We start from the raw sequence: 22096 nt of genomic DNA on the forward strand, positions 1-22096 counted from the left end.
AATCTCAACATATTTCCTGTGGTTGTATTTTTTTTTTTTTCATACGCCCATATAAAATAATGTTATTTTAGTTCAAAATCATTAATACAGTTGTCTAGAAAAAAAGTACAATGTTACGGCATCTTTCTTCCTTGTGAATATTCCTGCTAACAACATCAACTTACTGTTAAAACTTTTAATTGACTATATTTATGCCAAAGCTTTAAACAAGTTATGCACATAACTACCATTTATATACACATGTATGTACATCAATGCACTGGTATGTGTGTCTCTTTTGTTTTTATTTTGTTCATCACACTCTAAAGTTGTATAATTTTAAGTTCGTGAAAAAGCACATTTTTCATGTTGTCAAAAAAATAAAAAAAATATATAAAGTGAACAAGACTAAATAAATTTCTTTGTTTCAAACGGTTGTGTACATTTTTTTGTTGCGTTGTGTTTCATTTTTGTGATTGTGCTGCCATTGTTGTTGGTGTTGTTACTGCTGCTGCTGATGTTGAGTGAATGATAAAATAGCGCAAACTTTCAGATGTGAGTGTAGTAGTACTTCGTCGCAGTTGGATACAATTTTTAATTAGTAAACTTTTGCACTTTTGTTTGCAATTTTCCAGTTATATCTATGCACACTTCGCTATAGACAGCCTCAGTTATGCATAGAATAGATATTGATAACAACTTTCGTGAGTGTTATGAGGACAATTGTGTAGGTCTACCATGCAGTTTTGAAATTAATTTTAATATTATTTTATTGTTCATTGGTTTCACAAGTAGATCGATGCGCAGTATACCAAATGATTTTAATGTGATAGATTTTTGCAACAAACCAGTAAGGAAAGTTCAAATGTCGGACGGGGCCGACTATATGACACCCTTCACCAATTTGGGTACATGCAAGACACGTTAATATCTACAAATCCTGTTGATAGAACGGTCATATAATCTTTGGAGGACCATTGAGATGGAATCGGGCGAAAGTAAATGTACTATCTAGATAGATATTTGAAGCAATTGAAAACCTCATACACATACCATTCTGAAATCAATGAAGAATTGCATGTCAAACGGACAGACTTGGATTCTATGGTATACCATTTGTATGAAATCGAGTCAAATTATGTTGGGAACTATATATAAACACATGGACCTAATTGAGCAACCGTTGCATACACCATTTGTTTCTTGTAATCACTATATACAATTCAATACCCTCTGCCAAATTTCGTGTAACCACCATTTACATAAAATCGAACGAAAATAAATATAAGACCTATATCAAAATCTGAACCGATTTCAACAAACCTCATCACGCATCATTTTTTCTCAATAGCATTCGCTATGCAAAATTTTACTCAATCAGAAAAAATATTGGAAGTTTGGTGTATCATTCACATAAAAATCGGACGAAACAATATTTTGGAGCTATATCTAAATTTGAACCTATTTAAAAAAAAAAAAAACTTCGCAGACATCAGTCTGGATCTAATGCAGTACTCTATGCAAAATGTTGTCCCAATCGGAGAAATATTGAGAGTTTGGTGTATCATTCACAAAAAATCGGACGAAACTATATATGGGAGCTATATCTAAATCTGAACCGATTTTGACAAAACTTCGTAGACATCAGTCTGGACCTAATTCAGTACTCTGTGCAAAATTTTGTGCCAATTGGACAAATATTGGGAGTATGGTGCATCATTCACATAAAATCGAACGACTCTATATATGGGAGCTATATCTAAATCTGAACTGATGCCAACAATACTCCGCACACATAAGCGTGGACCAGATTCAGTGCGCTGTGCAAAATGTTGTCCCAGTCGGACAAATGTTGGGAGTTTGGTGCATTATTTACATAAAAACGGGCGAAACTATATGGGAGCTATATCTAAATCTGAACCGATTTTCTCCAATTTCAATAGGGTATGTCCTTGGGCCAAATAAGTGAACTGTGCCAAATTCCATCCAAATCGGATCATAAATGCGACCTGTACATTGTTAACAAAAATACATGGACGGACGGACAGTCAGACGGACATGCGTAAATCGACTAAGAAAGTGATTCTATGCATATTCTCAAAAGGAACCACGGATTAGTTGTTCAGTTATACATGGGTATTTTTATACCCTTTAGCACACTGTGGTACAATACCCTGTACCTGTCGTTGTGCATATGTTTGTAACAGGCAAAAGGAATCGAGATAGACTCATGGTTCCTTTCGAGAATATGCATAGAATCATTTAAGATTTGCACGAATTTTGGCATAGCGTACTGAATTATGTGTAGAATGACAAGTGCTAAGTTTCGAGAAAATCGGTTCAGATTTTGATATAGCTCCCATACATAGATTCGCCAGATTTCAGGTAAATAGTGCAACAAAGTCCCTGCAAATCGTTTGATTTGCACGAATTTTGACATAGCGCACTGAATTAAGTCTAGAATGATCCCATATATAGTTTCGCCCGATTTAAGGTAAACGGTACAACAAAGCCCCTGAAAATCTTTTGATTTGCACGAATTTTGGCACAGCGTACTTAATTAGATCTAGAATAGTGTGTGCTATATTTTGTGAAAATCGGTTTAGATTTACATACACCTCCTATATATATTTTTGTCCGATTTTAAGTTACTGGTGCACCGAAGTCACCAAATTTGATATAGCGTACTGAATTAAGTCTAGAATGATGTGTTCAAAGTTTCGTGAAAATCGGTTCGAATTTACATACACCTCCTATATATATTTTCGACCGATTTTAAGTTAACGGTGCAGTAAAGATACATAGCTAGGCCGATTGACACAACGTACTGAAGTTAATATAAATCTCTGGCAAGTTTCCTTCCAATCGGTTCAGATATATATATATAGTATAGCTTCCATATATAATTTCGACTTATTCATCTTAATTGTACACCAGATAATCAATGGGTGTCTGCGTGAGATTAAATTTGAAACAGTTTGCTTTAAATCGATTTGCTAAATTTAACATAAGTTGCAAAATGACATGTGTACGGATTGATGTTAGTCGGTTTACATATAGTTAGAGATCACATACTAAAGTTCGTCCAATTTCATGTCACTTTTCCTTCGAAAAGGTGGCGTCTTTTAGGATACATATGTAGAATATACCCAAAGTGTTGAAGGGTATCATATAGTCGGCCCAGTCCGACTTTACTACTTTTTCTACTCGTTCAATATAATCTCCTGAAACGTCAATATACTTTGTCCAACGCTTTTCCAACAATTAATTAAATAATTTTCCTCAAGGTCTTCAAAATAGTGGTTTACAACTGTAATTGCATCTTCATTTGAGGTAAAACGTTTGCCAGCAAGGATTTTTTATACCCTCCACCTATGTTTGTAACAGGCAAAAGGAAATTATATAGACACATGGTTCATTTTGAGAATATGCACAGAACCACTTTTTAAGTCGATTTATGCATGTCCGTCCGTCTGTCACTGTTAAATTGTAAACAAAGTACAGGTCGCATTTATGATCCTATTTGGATGAATGTTGGCATAGGTCACTTATTTGGCCCAAGGACGAACGCTATTGAACTTGGGAAATATCGGTTCAGATTTATATATAGCTTCCATATATAGTTTCGTCCGATTTTATGCAAATGGTGCACCAAAGTCCCTATATATCCTTGGATTTGCACGAAATTTGGAAAAACGTTCTCTATTAAGTCTGGAATGATGTGTATTAAGTTTCCTGAAAATCGGTTTAGCTCCCATATATAGTTTCGTCCGATTTTATGGAAATGGTGCACCAAAATCCCTATATATATTTCGATTTGCACGCATTTTGGTATAGCGTACTGAACTGAGCCTAGAATGCCGTTTGTTTAGTTTCGTGAAAATCGGTTCAGATTTAGATATAGCTCCCATATATATTTTCCTTCGATTTTATGTAAAGTGTGCAGTAAAGAACCAAAGTATCTACGATTGACATATATTTTTTTTTTTTTTTTTTTGAAATCGATTCAGATTTAGATATAGCTTCCATTTGTACGTTCGTTGAAGTTTAGGTAAATGTTGCACCGTTTGACAAGAAACGTACAAAATGTCCTGTTGAATACACCCAAAGTGGTGAAGGACATCATACAATCGGCCCTGTTCGACTTACTTCTACTGGTTTAGATTTAGGAACAATTAATAGCTACTGGGAGCTAAATCAAGAGAATAAGGTGGGTGGCCAAGCAATTCGTACTTTAACCCTACGGTCAATAACCGGGTACATTTGTACCTTCTTTTGACTAAAAATGCTGTAAAATGGTTAATAATGGAAATATTTGGATCAAATTTTGAGGGATTATTATTGAGGTGTTTCTACTCATAATTTAAAAAAAATTATAATTTTTTTCATAAATATAATTTTTATAAATTTTTAAAGTTATTACCTACGTAGATGAATAACCGTTGTACATTTGTACCCATTCCAAGTTAGCGCTGTAATTCATTCAAAAATGGAAATATCATGCTGATTTTTTTTTTAATTGGTCTATTGGCATCTGAGCTCGATGTATGTACTCAATTTTATACATACATTATAGATACATATATTAAAATTCATGTTTACAAAATAATCTACTAAAAATAAGCATAATACCTTCGTTATATCTTTCGAATGGGTTAATATTTTTTGATCAAATTTATAGGGATCAAATTTAGGTGTTCCCCAACACCTCTGCAACTTTTTGTGGCCCTACACCAAATAGGCCCCTTAAAGTCAACAACCGCCTATGTGTTGCATTTGATTATACTATAAAAACAACGAAAATGTTCCGTTATTCTCCAATGTTGTTTTTCCCTACTTTTTATACCCTTCACCACACTGTGGTACAGGGTATTATGTCTTTGTGCATATGTTTGTAACAGGCAAAAGGAAACGAGATAGACACATGGTTCCTTTTGAGAATATGCATAGAATCACTTTCTAAGTCGATTTATGCATGTCCGTCCGTCTGTCTGTCCATGTTAAATTGTAAACAAAGTACAGGTCGCATTTATGATCCGAATTGATGAAATTTGGCATAGGTCACTTCTTCGGCCCAAGGACGAACCCTATTGAAATTGGGAAAAATCGGTTCAGATTTAGATATAGGTCCCATATATAGTTTTGTCCGATTTCATGTAATTGGTGCCCCAAAGTCCCCATATATCTTTTGATTTGCATAACGTACTGAATTAAGCCTAGGCATAACGTACTGAATTAAGCCTAGGCATAACGTACTGAATTAAGCCTAGAGTGATGTCTTCCAAGTTTCGAGAAAATCGGTCCAGATTTAGATATAGCTCCCATATATAGTTTCGTCCGATGTCATGTAAATGGTGCCCCAAAGTCCCTATATATCTTTCGATTTGCACGAAATTTGGCACAACGTACTGAATTAAGCCTAGAGTAATGTCTGCCAAGTTTCGAGAAAATCGGTCCTGATTTAGATATAGCTCCCATATATAGTTTCGTCCGGTTTCATGTAAATGGTGCCCCAAAGTCCCTTTTTGTCTTTCGATTTGCAAGAAATTTGGCATAACATACTCAATTGAGCCCAAAATGATGTCTGCCCAGTTTCGAGAAAATCGGTCCAGATTTCTTTATAGCTCCCACATACAGTTTCGTCCGATTTCATGTAAATGGTGCAACAAAGTCCATTTCGATTTGCACGAACTTTGGCATAACGTACTGAATAGAGCTTAGAGTGATCTCTGCCTTGTTTCGTGAAAATTATTATTGATTGATTTTAAGTAATTGACGCACCAAGGAACCAATAGTCTGATAGGAACAAAAAGTTCTGAAATTAGTATAACCTAACCTGTGACAAGTTTGTTTGAAATCGCTTAATATTTGGATAGAGCTCCCATATATATTTTCGACCGATTTCATGTAATTTGTTTGAAGTCGATTTACATACTTTATGGATAGATCTATGTCGTTTCACATTTAGATAAATATGACATATTTTATTTCTTCCAATTTCATTTTAATAGCCCTGTTTAATATACTCATAGTGGTGAAGGGTATCATATAGTCGGCCCCGTCCGACTTTACTACTTTCCTTACTGGTTTCGTTTGGAGACTATATAAGAACATTTTGTAACATTCAGTGATGTATTGAAATGCACTTTTATTGTGAGTTCCACGTTTCAGTCAAGTGTAAGTTAAAATTAATCGGTTATTATCATTCAACGCGACAATATGGACATTTTATCAAAAAAAGATTTTTTAAGATTATCGGAAGAGGATAAAAACAAATATGTACATCCAAGAGTTACTAAACCATTTGTTGGAAGAACCCGTGACGGATGATTGGGATGGACATCTAAATGAAGAATCGGATATGGAAAGTCCCGAAGAGACGAAGGAAATGGACGGCTTTATCGATGGAAACAACAATGACGATATTGATACTGATACTGAAAGTGAATCCGATAACGAGAATTACCTTGATGGGAATTATGATCAGGGACTTTACTACACAGCTAAAGATGGTTCCAAATGGAAGAAGATTTGCCCCAAAAACAGCGGTTTCATGGGTTATGGAAAAAGCTCAGGTCCTATAAAATCAACGAAATTGCTCTCAATAGAAAACACATTCAAATGTTTAATCAATGAAGAAATGGTGCAAATAATTGTACGTTACACAAATAAAAAGGCTCAATCATTGTACACAAAAAAATAACATAGACAAATACAGAAAACAGCAGCACAAGTGGAAAAATGTGACAATAAATGAAATATATTCTTTTATTGGAATTCTTGTTATGATTGGGGCGAATCATTCCAATAAGGATAATTTAAAAGATTTGTGGTCCATTAAGTCCTACCCATTATATCGCGCAACAATGGGAATTAACAGATTTTGGGATATTCTGAGCTTTTTACGATTTGATGACGTCAACAACCGGAACCAAAGAATGGAGGCGGACAAAGCAGCACCGATACGGGATATATGGGATATGCTAAATAAAAATCTTATATTACATTATAAACCTAGTGAAAACCTTACAATCGATGAACAGCTACATCCGTACAGAGGTCGAACAAGATTTACGCAATATATACCATCAAAACCTGTAAAATATGGGATAAAAGTATGGTGGATATGTGATGGAAAAAACTCATATCCACTTCAAGGACAAATCTATACGGGGAAAAAAGTTATGGGTCGAGAGAAACAACAAGGCGAGAGAGTTGTAAGAGAGTTAACCTCGCACTTTATTGGTAGTGGACGCAATATTACTACCGATAACTTTTTTACCACTTCAAATCTGGCAGAATATTTGATATCCCAAGAGTTGACCTTAGTTGGTACATTGCGAAAAAATAAACCTCATATTCCTGAAGTGTTTAAAACCAATAAAAACAGAGACATTGGTTCTTCAATATATGGATTCCGAAAAAGTATTACAATGTGTTCATACATGCAACGAAAAAAACAACCGGTGATATTGCTGTCCACAAAGCATACTGTATGTGTCCTTGAAAAAAAAATAGCAAACCCGAAATAGTGGAATATTACAACAAAACGAAAGAAGGCGTTGACGTTATGGATCAAATGTTGGGACAATACTCTACACAACGGCAAACCAAAAGATGGCCTTTGTCATTTTTTTATAATATAATAGACATTAGCGCTTTTGCAGCATATCTGATCTATTTTGAAAATAATAACACCATAAAGCACAAAAGTACACAACGGAAATGTTTTTTGAAGGATCTCAGTGAGGAATTGTGTATGCCTCTAATTAAGGAAAGATCATAAAATATACAAACTATGCGACATTTTTCAACAAAATCCGCAATTGAATGTTATTTACAAGGCCCAGGGGATACAAATAATTCCAGATCCGAAACTCTACATAAAAATGTAACCAAAAACTGCAAATACTGTTTGGTAGAGCCGGCCAAGAAGAGAAGAAAGACCAGACAAATATGTAACCTATGTGAAAATCACGTGTGCAGTAAGCACTCAAAAAAGTTACTACATGTTTACGTTTTATTTAGTTATTAAGATTTAGTTTTCAATTAATAAATTATAAATATTCGAAGCAAAACAAATATTTGTTATTAAATATTTCATTTTCCAAACTAAAGAAAAATAGGGGAAAAACGTTGAACATTTTTATTGTTAATTCAAAGGGAATACTGAATCGTGGAACTCACAATAAAAGTGCATTTCAATACATCACTGAATGTTACAAAATGTTCTTATATAGTCTCCAAACGAAAAAAGTAGGGAAAAAACAACATTGGAGAATAACGGAACATTTTCGTTGTTTTTATAGTTTAATCAAATGCAACACATAGGCGGTTGTTGACTTTGAGGGGCCACCAAAAATTTGCAGAGGTGTTGGGGAACACCTAAATTTGATCCCTATAAAAAATAATCAAAAAATATTTACCCATTCGAAAGATATAACGAAGTTACAATGCTTATTTTTAGTAGATTATTTTGTAAACATGCATTTTAATATATGTATCTATAATGCATTTATAAAATTGAGTACATACATCGAGCTCAGATGCCAATAGACCAATTAAAAAAAATCAGTATGATATTTCCATTTTTGAATGAATTACAACGCTAACTTGGAATGGGTACAAATGTACCACGGTTATTGATCTACGTATACTTTTTTGGTTATTGACCGTAGGGTTAATTCGTTTATTTTAGCGTTGTCTTGATGAAAAATTATTTTTTTTTGTGTTGTAAGCCAGGACGTTTTTCTCGAATTTGTACATTTAATTAATCCAAAAAGGTTGCAATAGTGCTCTGAATTCATTGTTTTTTTTTCCTTTTTGCAGATAGTCAATCAATAAAATGCCTTTAAGGTACCAAAAAACCGTTGCCATAACCTTATCAGCTGCTTGAATTGTTTTTGCCTTCTTCGGGGCACTTCCTCCACACTTAACCCTGTGTGGTCCGATTTTTTTCCGTGACGTCGCTACATCCTTGCATTCGGGAGATACAGTGTCTTCTTTCTGAACAATAAAAGTCCACTATTAAGAAAACCAAATGCAATGTCGACGAAAAAAATCTGTTTTAAGTATACATTATGTTATTTTTTACAAGATTCAAAAATAATTTGGAGTGTACATCTCGTACTTTCCGAATACTAAGCTATTTAACTCTTTGAGCCCCGATTTTTTCCGCAATGTTAGAACAAATTTCTTTTCACAGATTTAGTAGAACTATCCTAAATAGGTTATGCACAAAATTTGACATCGCTACATCCATGTATTCGGGAGATACAGTATATTCTTTCGAAAAAATTAAAGTCCAATATCAAGAAAACCAAATGCAAAATCGACAGAAAAATCATTTTAATTTATTATTTATATTATTTTTTACAAGAAACAAACATAATTCTGATGATAGAATTCATACAATTTGAATACGAAGCGATTTAAATAATTTGGACTGTATACACAAATTAGTACTGTACACAGATTTACTGTTTTCTCTATATTGAAAAGCTCATAACTTTACCAAAATTTTGATTTTTTAATTTTTCTTTTGATATGTGTCGTCCATAATCAGGTCTTGACATATGAAATCTAAATAATATGTATATACTAGCTGCATATTAAATAAAAGCTCTAAAACATTTTTGTCTGTGGGCAACATTGGGCCACAAAGGGTTAAATAATTTGGACTGTATACACAAATTGGTTTCGCCCTTTTCGCCTTTTTTTATATATTGAAAAGCACATAACTTAACCAAAATTTTGAATTTTTTAGATTTTTCTTTTGATATGTATCCTCCATAATCAGGTCTTAACATGTGTAATGCAAATAATCTCTGAAGAGTTTTATATAAGCATTAAAACTTGTTGTTGCCTGTGGGCAACATTGGGCCATAAAGGGTTAAAATCCATTTTATTTCGTTTAAAACGATCCAAACAAGCTTAAGAAAAATTCATTCTTAAGCGTTTTTGGTCGACTGTTAACAAATGCGGCACCAATCTCGCAGAAAGCTTTTTTGTCTGTAGTTGTTCATGTAAAATTAAACGGACTCGATCATTGGAGATGCCGTTGATATTAGCAATTACACTAACTTGTTTTCGTCGATCATTTAATACCATACCATGCACATTGACTACAATTTCAGTTGTTGTTGGTGTTTTTGGACGTCCACTACGTTCATCTTCAATGCTTGTACGACCACGTATAAATTCAGCAACCCAATTTTTTACTGATACATATGAAGGAGCACTTTCTCCTAACACATTCACCATATCATTATGAATTTCTTGTGACAGCATGCATTTCTAATTTTTCCACGTTAATGCATCTTTTTTGAACACCTGTTTCTATAAGAAGGAGTTGCCAGATCGAAACAAAATTTAACATGTGTTCATAACAGAGAAGGAAGTTTCCAAACGCACTTAACTTTTTTCTGTTTATACCGCGGTTTTTGTGCTAGGCTTAGCAGTTTCCGAACTGCCCTCGTATATTCAAATTAGAGATAATTTTTTACAAATAAATATCGAGTTTATAAAAATCTTTTATTTTGCGAAATAGTGAAATTCGACGTAGAATAATTTTGTCTTGGGCGAAATACTCCTAAGATCCCTTCTTATCGAAGAAAGAATTTGTTGCCAATATTGTTAATTTAATGTTGTAAATTTCTTAAAAAGAACTATTGAATATATAGTTTGTTTTGTTTGTATTGAATATATAGTTTGTAATCAAAATAGTAATAATCAACACACGTTGATTATTTGAAACCTAATAAATATGGGAAATGTCTGCATTTCTCAAAAAGCATTTACACCATTCTATACTCAATTTTGTATGTTGTGCAAAATTTCGCGTCAACCTGACAAAAAAGAGGCCTTTTGGGGCACCATTTACATAAAAACGGACGAAAATATTAATGGATGATATATCTAAACCGATTTCAACGAAACTTGTCACAGATTAGTTCATACTAATTTCAGCACAATTTGTGCATGTCTGCCATATTTTACACAAAAATTCGCGTCAACCTGACAAAAAAGAGGCCTTTTGGGGCACCATTTACTTAAAATAGGACGAAAATATTAATGGATGCTATATCTAAAACGATTTCAACGAAACTTGTCCCAGATTAGTTCATACTAATTTCAGCACAATTTGTGCATGTCTGCCATATTTTGGGTCCTTGGTGCATCATTTACTCAAAAAAATATATATAGGAGCTATGTCTAACTCTGAACCGATTCCAACAAAACTTGACACTCGTTGGACTACACTAACTTCAGTACGTTGTGCAAAATTTGTTCCAATGGGCCTAACATTGGGTCCTTGGTGGACCATTAACTTAAAATCGGACGAAACTACATATGGGAGATATATCTAAATCTGATCCGATTTCAATACAACTCTGCATATATTAATCTGGATAATCTGGGTGCACCATTAACTTAAAATCGGACAATATGATATATTTATCGAAATCTGAATCGATTGCAAAGAAATAATTTCAGTACGTCTTGTGCCTATCGGCCATATTTTGGGTCCTTGGTACATAACTAACTTAAATTCGGAGGAAAATATATATAGGAGCTCTATCCAAATCTGAACCGGTTTTTTACGAAACTTAACACACATCATTATTTACTTACTTCAGTACGCTATGCCAAATTTCGCCCAAATCGAAAGATATACAGGAACTTTAGTAAGCCACTTACATTAAATAGAATGAAAATATAAATGCGAGCTCTTTCTAATTCTGAACCGATTTTCACGAAACTTAATACACATCATTCCAGACTTATTCAGTACGCTACATCAAATTTCGTCCAAATCGAATGATATACAGGGATTTTAGTACACCATTTACATTAAATGGGACGAAATTATATATAGGAGCTATATCTAAATCAGAGCCGATTTTTACGAAACTTAGCAAACATCATTCTTAATTTAGTTCAGTACGCTATGCTAAAATTCGTGCAAATCGAAAGATTTACAGGACATTGGTGCACAATTTACATCAAATCGGACGAAAATATATACGGGAGCTATATCTAAATCTGAACCGATTTTCTCCAATTTCCTTGGGCCAAATAAATGAGCTGTACAAAATTTAATCGAAATCGGATTATAAATACGAAATGTGCTTTGTTTACAATTTAACATCAACAGACGAAACGACGGACGGAAGGATATGCATAAATCGACTCAGAAATGATTCTATGCATTTTCTCAAAAGGAAACATGGGTCTATATCGATTCATTCTGCCTGTTACAAACATATACACAAAGACCCTGTACCACAGTGTTTTCAGGGGTAACAAAAATTGTTGCGGGTCGTAAAAACTTTAAATGAGATTTTATGAGCGATGCACAAAGGTGCCCCTTCAGCCGTATATATAATTTCGATCTATTTTATGTAATGATGATATAATTGTCCGAAGAAATTGATTGATGGATTTCATAGTGTGAATTGGAATAGATTCAATAAATTCCCCTTGCAATTCGATATTTTCTCTTTTTGCAAGGGATTATTGGTTTGGTATTTTATCCTTCACTTATTGTTCCTTTTCCCATTTTTTGGAGGATGCTGTCATATGCACATTGCTATATAATACCATTTGTCAACCCATCTTTATTTTTTTTTAGATATGATCGGGTGCCACAAAATTATGTTGCTGACTTTCCGTGATGACTTTTCAAGTTATTTGAACCTCAACACATATGGTTCTACCCGCAGCTACCACGAAATGCTGTGATATTAATTACACCTACAATGACATGAAGTGAAAAGAGCGCCTGCCTGACAATTTAACAGCAATGTAATTATTTGTAATTAATATCATTTAGTCACATTTTCGTTAAAATTTATTACCACATTTGTATGGAATGAAATGCACGGCCATTACAATGGAATAACATCAATGGATAATGACATAAAACAGGAAAAACAACTGGTAGCATCCACCTTGGAATACTTGCATCATTTCCAATGAGCGTGACATTTTGGTCATGTGCTTTAAACAACAACAACAGCAGCAGCAGCACCGAAATACACAAAACACCACACATTTGGCCATTGTTTACATAGCCATGATATGTTTAATGTGTTGCAGGAGTTGTTGCTGTTGTTTTGTTAACGATTATTTATTTTGCAGTTATTTATATTAATTTGTAGTTATTTGTTCATATTGACGCTTTACAATTTCCCGTATGGCCCATTGAATATTCTGATCTGGAATTGTGTGATATACGGTTATTGTATTGCATGGTACTGGTACTGGCGGTGGGCGGATGTGTGTGTGTCGGTTAAAGTTAACTGGATTCGCGTATAATTTAATTTAATAATTTATTTGTGCATATAAAATCGTACACCAGTTAAAGTTCTATGTCTTGCTATCATTAATTAATTTTTTGCATTGTGAAATTTTTGTGAGAATGTATAATAATTAAATTAGTGGGAGTGGTATGTGAAATGTTATGTATTGTACCTTGTCAATGTAATCTATACTAATAAAAGAGTAAAGTGATTGACTGACTGACTGATTTAACGATTCATCAACGCCCAGACGAAACGGCTGAAGCTAGAATCTTGAAATTTTGGGTGAGGGTCACTCTTGGCCCAAATGTGACAGATAAGGCTGGGTTTTTGGAAATTCGTACTAGAAGGGTACGAAAAGTACTAAAAGGTACTAAATATGATATCATTTGTATTTGGCGAACCAGTAGAGCTAGAACTCTGAAATTTGGATTGAGGGTCACTGATGGAGTGTAGGATAGCTGTACCAAAGGGTTTTTGGAAATTCGAACTACAACTATCCGAAATGTACGAAAATGTACTAAATTTGGTACAATTCTGTAGCATGAGAACGGATAGAGCTAAAAACTTGAAATTTGGAATGCGAATGAGGGTTGGGAAGTAGGGTCGATATAAGGAGATGGTTTTGAAATCGTGTACTCATGTGTACGAAAAGTACTATATGGTACTATATTTGGTACAAATTTGATTTGGAGGTACAAATGGAGCTAGAATCCTGAAAATTGAAAGTAACATTACCGTCGGAGTATAGGATTGTGATATGTACGTAGTTTTGGAAAAAGTACGAAAAGAAGTGTACGAAAAGTACTAAATCGTACTATAATTGGTACAATTTGGATTTGGGTGAACCGATAGAGCTGAAACAATGAAATTTGGAGTTAGGATCATTTTAGGGGTGTAGGATTGGGGTCAGGACTCAGTTTAATACATTATTACTTATGGGTACTAAATGGTACTAAATTTGGTGCAATTTGAATTTTAGGTGAACCAATTGAGCTAGAATCATAAAATTTGGAGTCAGGATCACTGTCGAGGTGTAAGATTGAGATATGCAGGAAGTTTTAAAATTTTGTACTTATGTGTACTAAATTTGGTACAATTTGAATTGTGGTTGAACCGATACAGTTGGAATCCTGAAATTTAGATTTTGGAGCACTGTGGGGGTGTTGGTTTGGGTTCAGTTGGAAGTTTTTGAAATTCGTACTAAATGGTACTAAATTTGGTACAATTTGAATTTTGGGTGAACCAATAGAGCTAGAATCATGAAATTTGGAGTCAGGATCATTGTTGAGGTGTAAGATTGAGATATGTAGGAAGTTTTAAAAATTTGTACTAATGTGTACTAAATTTGGTACAATTTAAATTGTGGGTGAACCAATGGAATTGGAATCCTGAAACTTAGATTTAAGATCACTGTGGGGGTGTAAGATTGAGAAATGTAGGAAGTTTTAAAATTTTGTACTAATGTGTACTAAATTTGGTACAATTTAAATTGTGGGTGAACCAATGGAATTGGAATCCTCAAATTTGGATTTAGGATCACTGTGGGGGTGTTGGTTTGAGTTAAGTACGAAGTTTTGGAAATTCGTACAACTGTGTACTAAATTTGGTACAATTTGAATTATGGGTGAACCGATAGAGTTCGAATCCTGAAATTTAGATTTTGGAGCACTGTGGGGGTGTTGCTTTGGGTTAAGTTGGAAGTTTTTGAAATTCGTACTAAATGGTACTAAATTTTGTACAATTTGAATTTTAGGCGGACCAATGGAGCTAGAATCAGAAATTTGGAGTCAGGATCATTGTTGAGGTGTAAGATTGAGATATGCAGAAATTTGTGCTAATGTGTACTAAATTTTGTACAATTTATGTTGTGGCTGAAGCGATAGAGTTGGAATCCAGAAATATAGATCTACGATCACTGTGGCGGTGTGGGATTGGGTATTTATGAAGTTTTGGAAATTGGTACTACTGTGTACTAAATTTGGTACAATTTGAATTGTGGGTGAACAGATAGAGTTGGAATCCTGAAATTTAGATTTTGGTTTGGGTTAAGTTGGAAGTTTTTGAAATTTACTAAATGGTACTAAATTTAGTACAATTTGAATTTTAGGTGAACCAATAGAGGTAGAATCATGCAATTTGGTGTCAGGATCACATTTGAGGTGTAAGATTGAAATATGTAGGAATTTTTAGAAATTTGTACTAAATTTGGTACAATTTAAATTGTGGATGAACCGATAAAGTTGAAATCGTGAAATTTTGATTTAGGATCACTGTGGGGGTGTAGGGTTGGGGTATGTAGGAAGTTTTAGAAATTTGTACTAAGTGTACCAAATTCGGTACAATTTAAATTGTGGGTGAAGCGATAGAGTTTGAATCCTGAAATTTTGATTCAGGATCAGGTGTAGGATTGGAGTATGTAGGAAGATTTGAAAATTGGTACTAATGTGTACTAAATTTGGTACAATTTGAATTGTGGGTGAACCGATAGGTTGGAATCCTGAAATTTTGATTTAGGAACACTGTGGATGTGTAGAATTGGGGTATGTAGGATTTTTTGGAAATTGTTACTACTGTGTACTAAATTTGGTACAATGTGAATTATTGGTGAACCGATAGAGTTGGAATCCTGAAATTTTGATTTAGGATCACCGTGGAGGTGTAGAATTAGGGTATGTAGGAAGTTTTGGAAATTGGTACTACTATGCACTAAGTTTTGGACATTGGTACAACTATGTACTAAATTTGGTACAAATTGAATTGTGGGTGAACCAATAGAGTTGGAATCCTGAAACTTGGATTTAGGATCACTGTGGGAGTGTATGTTTGGGTTAAGTAGGAAGTTTTGGAAATTCGTACTACTGTGTACTAAATTTGATACTATTTGGATTATAATTAAGATTTTATCTAATTCATGATTTCAATTGGATTGCATGATGTAGGTAGTAATGGAAATGTTTACTTATGTGTTCTAAGTGGTACTAAATGTGATACAAATTGGATTTAGATGAACCGATAGAATTCTGAAATTTGGAATTAAGATTGGGGTATATGGGAAGTGTTGGAAATTCGTACTTATGATTGTTAAAGTAGGTAGTTATATTAATGTGCACTAACTGATACTCAATTTGGATTTGGGTGAAGCTATATTAGATTTTTTTTTCAAAATAAGTATTACAAGAGTACAAATGGTAAAAAATTATACCAAATTTAGTATAGAGGTAGATTTCTGTAGCGGTCGGAATGGGTGTATAGGGTTGAGATATAGAGGTAGATTTGAGAACATACTATGGCAGAACATACGTACTAAATGGTTTTAAAATTTTAATAATGGTCGATATAGGGTTTTAAATTCATCCCACATTCGCTAACGAAGTAGCGGGTATATGCTAGTTTATAATAAATTGGGGATTTTAAAAACATAACAAATGAAAAAATGCTAAGTTCGGCTGGGCCGAACTTTGAAAACCTTCCTATAGGCATACTGACTGTTCTGTGTAATGAAGATACCAACACCACGTGGTCCTATAGTACAGTGAATGAGGTTGGGAAGTGTGGGTAAAGTTTCCGATGAAAACACTACTCATTATTATTATAATACTCATTATTGATTAACTCTGGCAGGAAATACCGAAAAGTGGGAAGAATCGTTATAAGAAGGGAATGCCTAAATGATGACCGATATAGCGCAATTTTGAACCTAAACATTTATTTTTGTATCCCGATACCATCTGAAGTTTGTATGACTACAACATAGTCGTATGAAAATCATATTAGAATTCCATATTAGAATTAGAATTTCCCATACAGTGGTGGAATACGGTTATATTTGGGACTACCCTTAACAAGCGAAACTAAAGAGAGAACTATTTTAGTTTATATTGCTAAATATAAACCCAAAATTTCAAATTAGAGCGGATGTAAAACGCACGCAGAACCCCAAAATATCAAAAATTTGGGGTAAAGTTAAATATAGGGACTACCAAAAAAGGAATAACAAATAGATCGAAAACTTGTCCAAAATCCACATTATCGGATACTAAGAGGGTACCGTTATATGGGAATCGATATATACGCTCAAAGCCCCAACGATACCGAAAATGGGAAATACCGTTATATGGGTGCTACCCGATAAATGTGGAGCTATATTGATATATTTTTGTGGGGAGATTTGGTTCCCAATAATAACCCAAAATACAAAATTACAGCGATTTCAATGAAAAAAGAATCTAAAAATCCCAAAATAACGAAAATTGCGAGGGTCTCATTAATGGTATAAATATAAGCGAAACTGTAATTAAATATTCTGAACGGTTGTATTGGGAGTTCGACCACGTAAGGAATGATTCAATTTGACCCATTTAAAAATTAACTACATATTATAGACATTTTGCATTATTGAATGCGGTTTGGGACAAATCGGATACATCTTTCGATTTATAAGAAATTTATACATTTTCGAAATATTGACCTATTGACCAGTAACCCCCTACATCGAATATGATATCCCTTAGTTAAGAATATTAGTTTGGGCAAAGACTGTTACCAGCCAGACAGACATTTTAGTGTAAATGCGACGTGTATAAAAATTGAGTTTATATGTTTATATAACTTATATTTTTAGGTATGAGTCAAACTAGCTCAGTTTAGTAAAAGTAGGTATATACTCAACATCCGTGAATGGTGAATATTGGAATAACCACTCAATAATCTTAATATCCCATTTCATATTTAGTAATTCCGTACAGCCACTTTTGCATTTAAATCCCATATCAGATCGAAGCTACACCAAAGCCACAATAGTTAGAGCTGTTAAACATATTTTCAAAGATCAATCAATTTTAAAGTCCGGTGGTGTCTGTAATAGGTTTTACCTAACTTTTCAGCAAAATGTTCTTTGTATTTAAGGGAATACATGTCGTTTTATTTGGCAGCTATTTTCATTCGTCAATGAAGAGGAAACTAATTCATTAATAATTTTATTATTTCATATATGCGTATGTAACACAAAACTTCTTGCCAAATATTTATAGCAATTTCAAATTTATTCACAAATAAATATAACGGTCGTGTACATATACACACAGATAAGTCACTCTGCAATATTTTGCGGTATTATTCTATTGAGTCACCTTTGCTCGAATTCACTTAGGATGACCGTCCACAATGACCATCACTGTACGCCGATTCGTCGTTCCGACCAATTGAACACCATGTTTGTTTATGTTGGTAATTTATTTTAAAGCAATTTTTAATGTACCACTAATTGGCAGCTAATGTTTGCTAATGGTACATGACAATACTGTGGCGTCCATTGTGCCCTGCCAATTTGATCCTTTTTATTATTGTTTCTGTATCCTGGAGCATGTAAATGTTTATGAGTGTTTGGTCGTCTGCATCTGTGCAAATACATGTGTGTACATGCCTATGTGTTTGTGTACATGTGCACATACATACACACATACAGATGTAGCAGCGATGCTTGTACATACAATTATCACATGAACGGTTGTTTATGTTATGATAAGAATGTGATAATACAACATTATTTCCGCACAGGCGGCCATAGGCGTAAATGAGAGAGACATCGACACAATTATTAACATTAACAATACTAGTTGTCGGGATTTACTTCGGAATATTGGATGGCATTGCATTTTCATATATTTGTATGCCGTTGGGATTATTTTAATTTCATTAACTTGTGCACACATAGAATACATGCATGAATGTTTGTTTGTTTGTTTGTGAGCAAGTAGACAATTTTTGTGCCTTTAAGTAATTTATTATTAAGTTGGGTGTATGGGATATATTGGCAAGTGAAATTTGGCTAATGAAACAAAACAGTTTATTTCGGGAAAATTAACATTTAAAATGTTTCTGTAGTTAACCGAAAGTGTGGACTTGATTTATGTATTCGGATAATTTCTAAAAGAAATTTGGCAAAGGCATTTGAGGGCCTATGTTGACATATCCCAACAATAAGATTTTCCTGTAAAGGGAACTAATATATGAGCACTCCCGCGGTCATTTACACGACTTTCGAACCAAAATTACATTTTTCTACAATTCTCCAAATTTTTGTAGTACTTCAAGTGTAGTATCAGTGGAAAAAAAATAATGAGCTTCCGGGTTATATCTTTTGAGATAAAAGTCACAAAAGAGTGGTCATTCACGCGACTTAAAAATGTAAACATGACTTTAGACATCATTGCTAATAACGGAATTGTTGAAACATTTTGAACTTTTTTTAAATAATAGGTGATTTTTAACTCTATTTCAGCCTTTCTACATAGCAAGTTAGAACTCTTTCCCCCCAGAGTTTGAATAATGAAAAAATCTACAATGCATCGCGCACTATTTGCCCATCAATCATAGGTTCATCGTACCTTTTTCCCTTATCACCGTTACTTTATCTGATGTTTTATTAATATTCTATTAATTTCCCGAATTTTACACAGTTAGTCTTGGGCTTGTTTCGGAAGAATGTTGGATTCGGCTGTGCCTGTAAGATTTTAAAGAAGGCCTGGACGCAATGTACTTTGTTTTAGCGTCACTACTTCGTTACCTGTTTCCTTTGATATCCTTATCAGTCGTACGGGATAATTTGTTGTTAATTTATGTAGTTTAACCCGATAATGTATATTACATTTAATTATTCCTTCCATCAGTGCCAACGTTGTCGCCTCACTCCGATGAAGGTTTACCTGGGTGACCTCTGTACATTTTCTTCCAATAAACGTTCGTCTTTTTTCCCCGCTACTCTTTATGGCATTCTCCACTCCTATCCTTGTCTTCCTATCGCGTTGAATACGTAGTGCTCCTTGTCCTTAGTCTTGATCAGCCTTGCCATTTAAAATCTATATAGGCTAACCACAAATAGTGTTACATCTTCAACCAGTTTAGGGCTTCTATGCTCTTTGATGACTCAAAATTAAGCACTAGATAGTCCCTCTAGAAACTGTAACTGTCCAGATAAATGGTGCCCCCTTCTTGCAGCAGGTTACCCTTGATATTATTGTTGACCGCATCCTTTACCTTCTTATGGGTATCCTTTTCTTGGTTTTCCAGGCGCACTCTTTTCTTCGATCACTGCATAGTAGAGCCTGTCTCTGCTGTGCCTACTGGCAACCTCTGTATAAGATGACGGCTCCCCACCTTTCGTTGCCGCTGTCTTGCTCTTTCGTGATTTCTGGTTTGTCATTTTGGAGTAAAATTTTGGATGCAGCGCTTTTCTTATTAATATAAGAGTCGGCATCGTTACCCTTAATGAATATATTTTGATAGTCTCCTTTGATTTCGGGTAGGATATGTCTTCTCTTATTTCACCTGACATGAAGCCCTTTTTCTTCTTTGCGGGTTTGGCGTTCGTCTCCTCTTTCGGAGGCCTAATCCTCTCCACCACTTCCGAGGAGGTTTATCCTTTTGAGCATTGGCTTGCTGTTCAGTTTTGTTCCATCGGTTCAGTCTGACTTTGTGCCCCGATAACTGACCACTTCATCAACCATCTTATCAGCCTCTACGCTCCTTCGTATTTCTAGGACGATTGTATTTGTTGTTCAGACTCAGCATATGAGATTGAGTTCAGAAGGTTGGGTAGAGCTTACCCTTCTCCTATGGCCCTTGAACTCAGATCCATTTTCGATCATTTGATGCGTGCTTGTGGTGGTACCCTCGACTACAGACGCCAATGCAATCGGATCTGTAGCAGATGTTTACTCACGCTTTTCATATTGTTTTTTGTCTAGGGGATCATCCCCATAGTCAGTCTTGGCCCCCGGGAACAAAGCCCTAAATGTGGGTTATTATAATATCCCATTATCTTCAGTTTTCACTGACTGACAAACTCCCTCGGTTGATCATTCAGTTATTTTGAGAAGTTACTATATTAACACAATTATATTAAAACAATTAACTACGTAGAATTGTAAATTATTATGAGAGTGGCAAATCTTTAAATTTTACATTTTTCGGTTTTTTTCTCTAACAACATTTTTTCATTCCATGTTGAAAATATTACTAAATCCTATTATTTTTTTTTCAATAACTCAACATTACAGTCATTCTTTGCCCCGCCAAATGCAAATCGCGAGTAAAATGCTTATGTCACATGAGCATTTCTACCAGACACTTGCATGAAACTAAGCCCCTCCGTAACATGCTCTTGTATTTGTCATTTGTATTACTGTAAGTATCTTAGTCTTGTTTTATCAAATGTGTCATAAATAATTTTAAATCACAGATAGAAAATGTTATGTATGCGGGGGTTGGTAGGTAGCCCCTGGTAGGTGGTAACAATTTCACATTTAAGCATGATTCAAACTTTTTTAGAAGCGTAAATTCGCCTCAACAATTTCTGACAATGTTAACATGGACTAATTAATGCATGCATGCCGACCGAATCTATCTGCAAGTGTGAACATTTTGCCATTAAAGACTTAACTCCATCCATGTGCAAAACATTTTAGACAATTATGGAACAGTTGCTAATTGGGATTTTGCTCATAAAACTTTTGTTGACAGCTGTTTAATGTTTTATTCGAATTCATTGGAAAACCAAAAATGAGTCGAATATTAAAATTCCAATAACCATGGTAACAACAAAAGTTGTTTAACTGACAAATCCTTGCGTTCGTAAGAAATTCTACCAGAAACCATTAAAATAAAGCAATATTATTGCATTATAGAGTATAGAGATTAGGGTAGAGACATCTAGTGATGTCCCTATAATTAGGTACAATTGATATATAATATCTAGTTAGTCAGTAAGTATGTTGTTCTAAGAAATATGTATTTTTTAAAAATGAATTGCA

The sequence above is a fragment of the Musca vetustissima genome, unplaced genomic scaffold (assembly GCF_032173495.1).
Source record: "Musca vetustissima isolate MV318-11 ecotype Yass unplaced genomic scaffold, APGP_CSIRO_Mvet_v1 utg10084, whole genome shotgun sequence".
NCBI lineage: Eukaryota > Metazoa > Arthropoda > Insecta > Diptera > Muscidae > Musca > Musca vetustissima.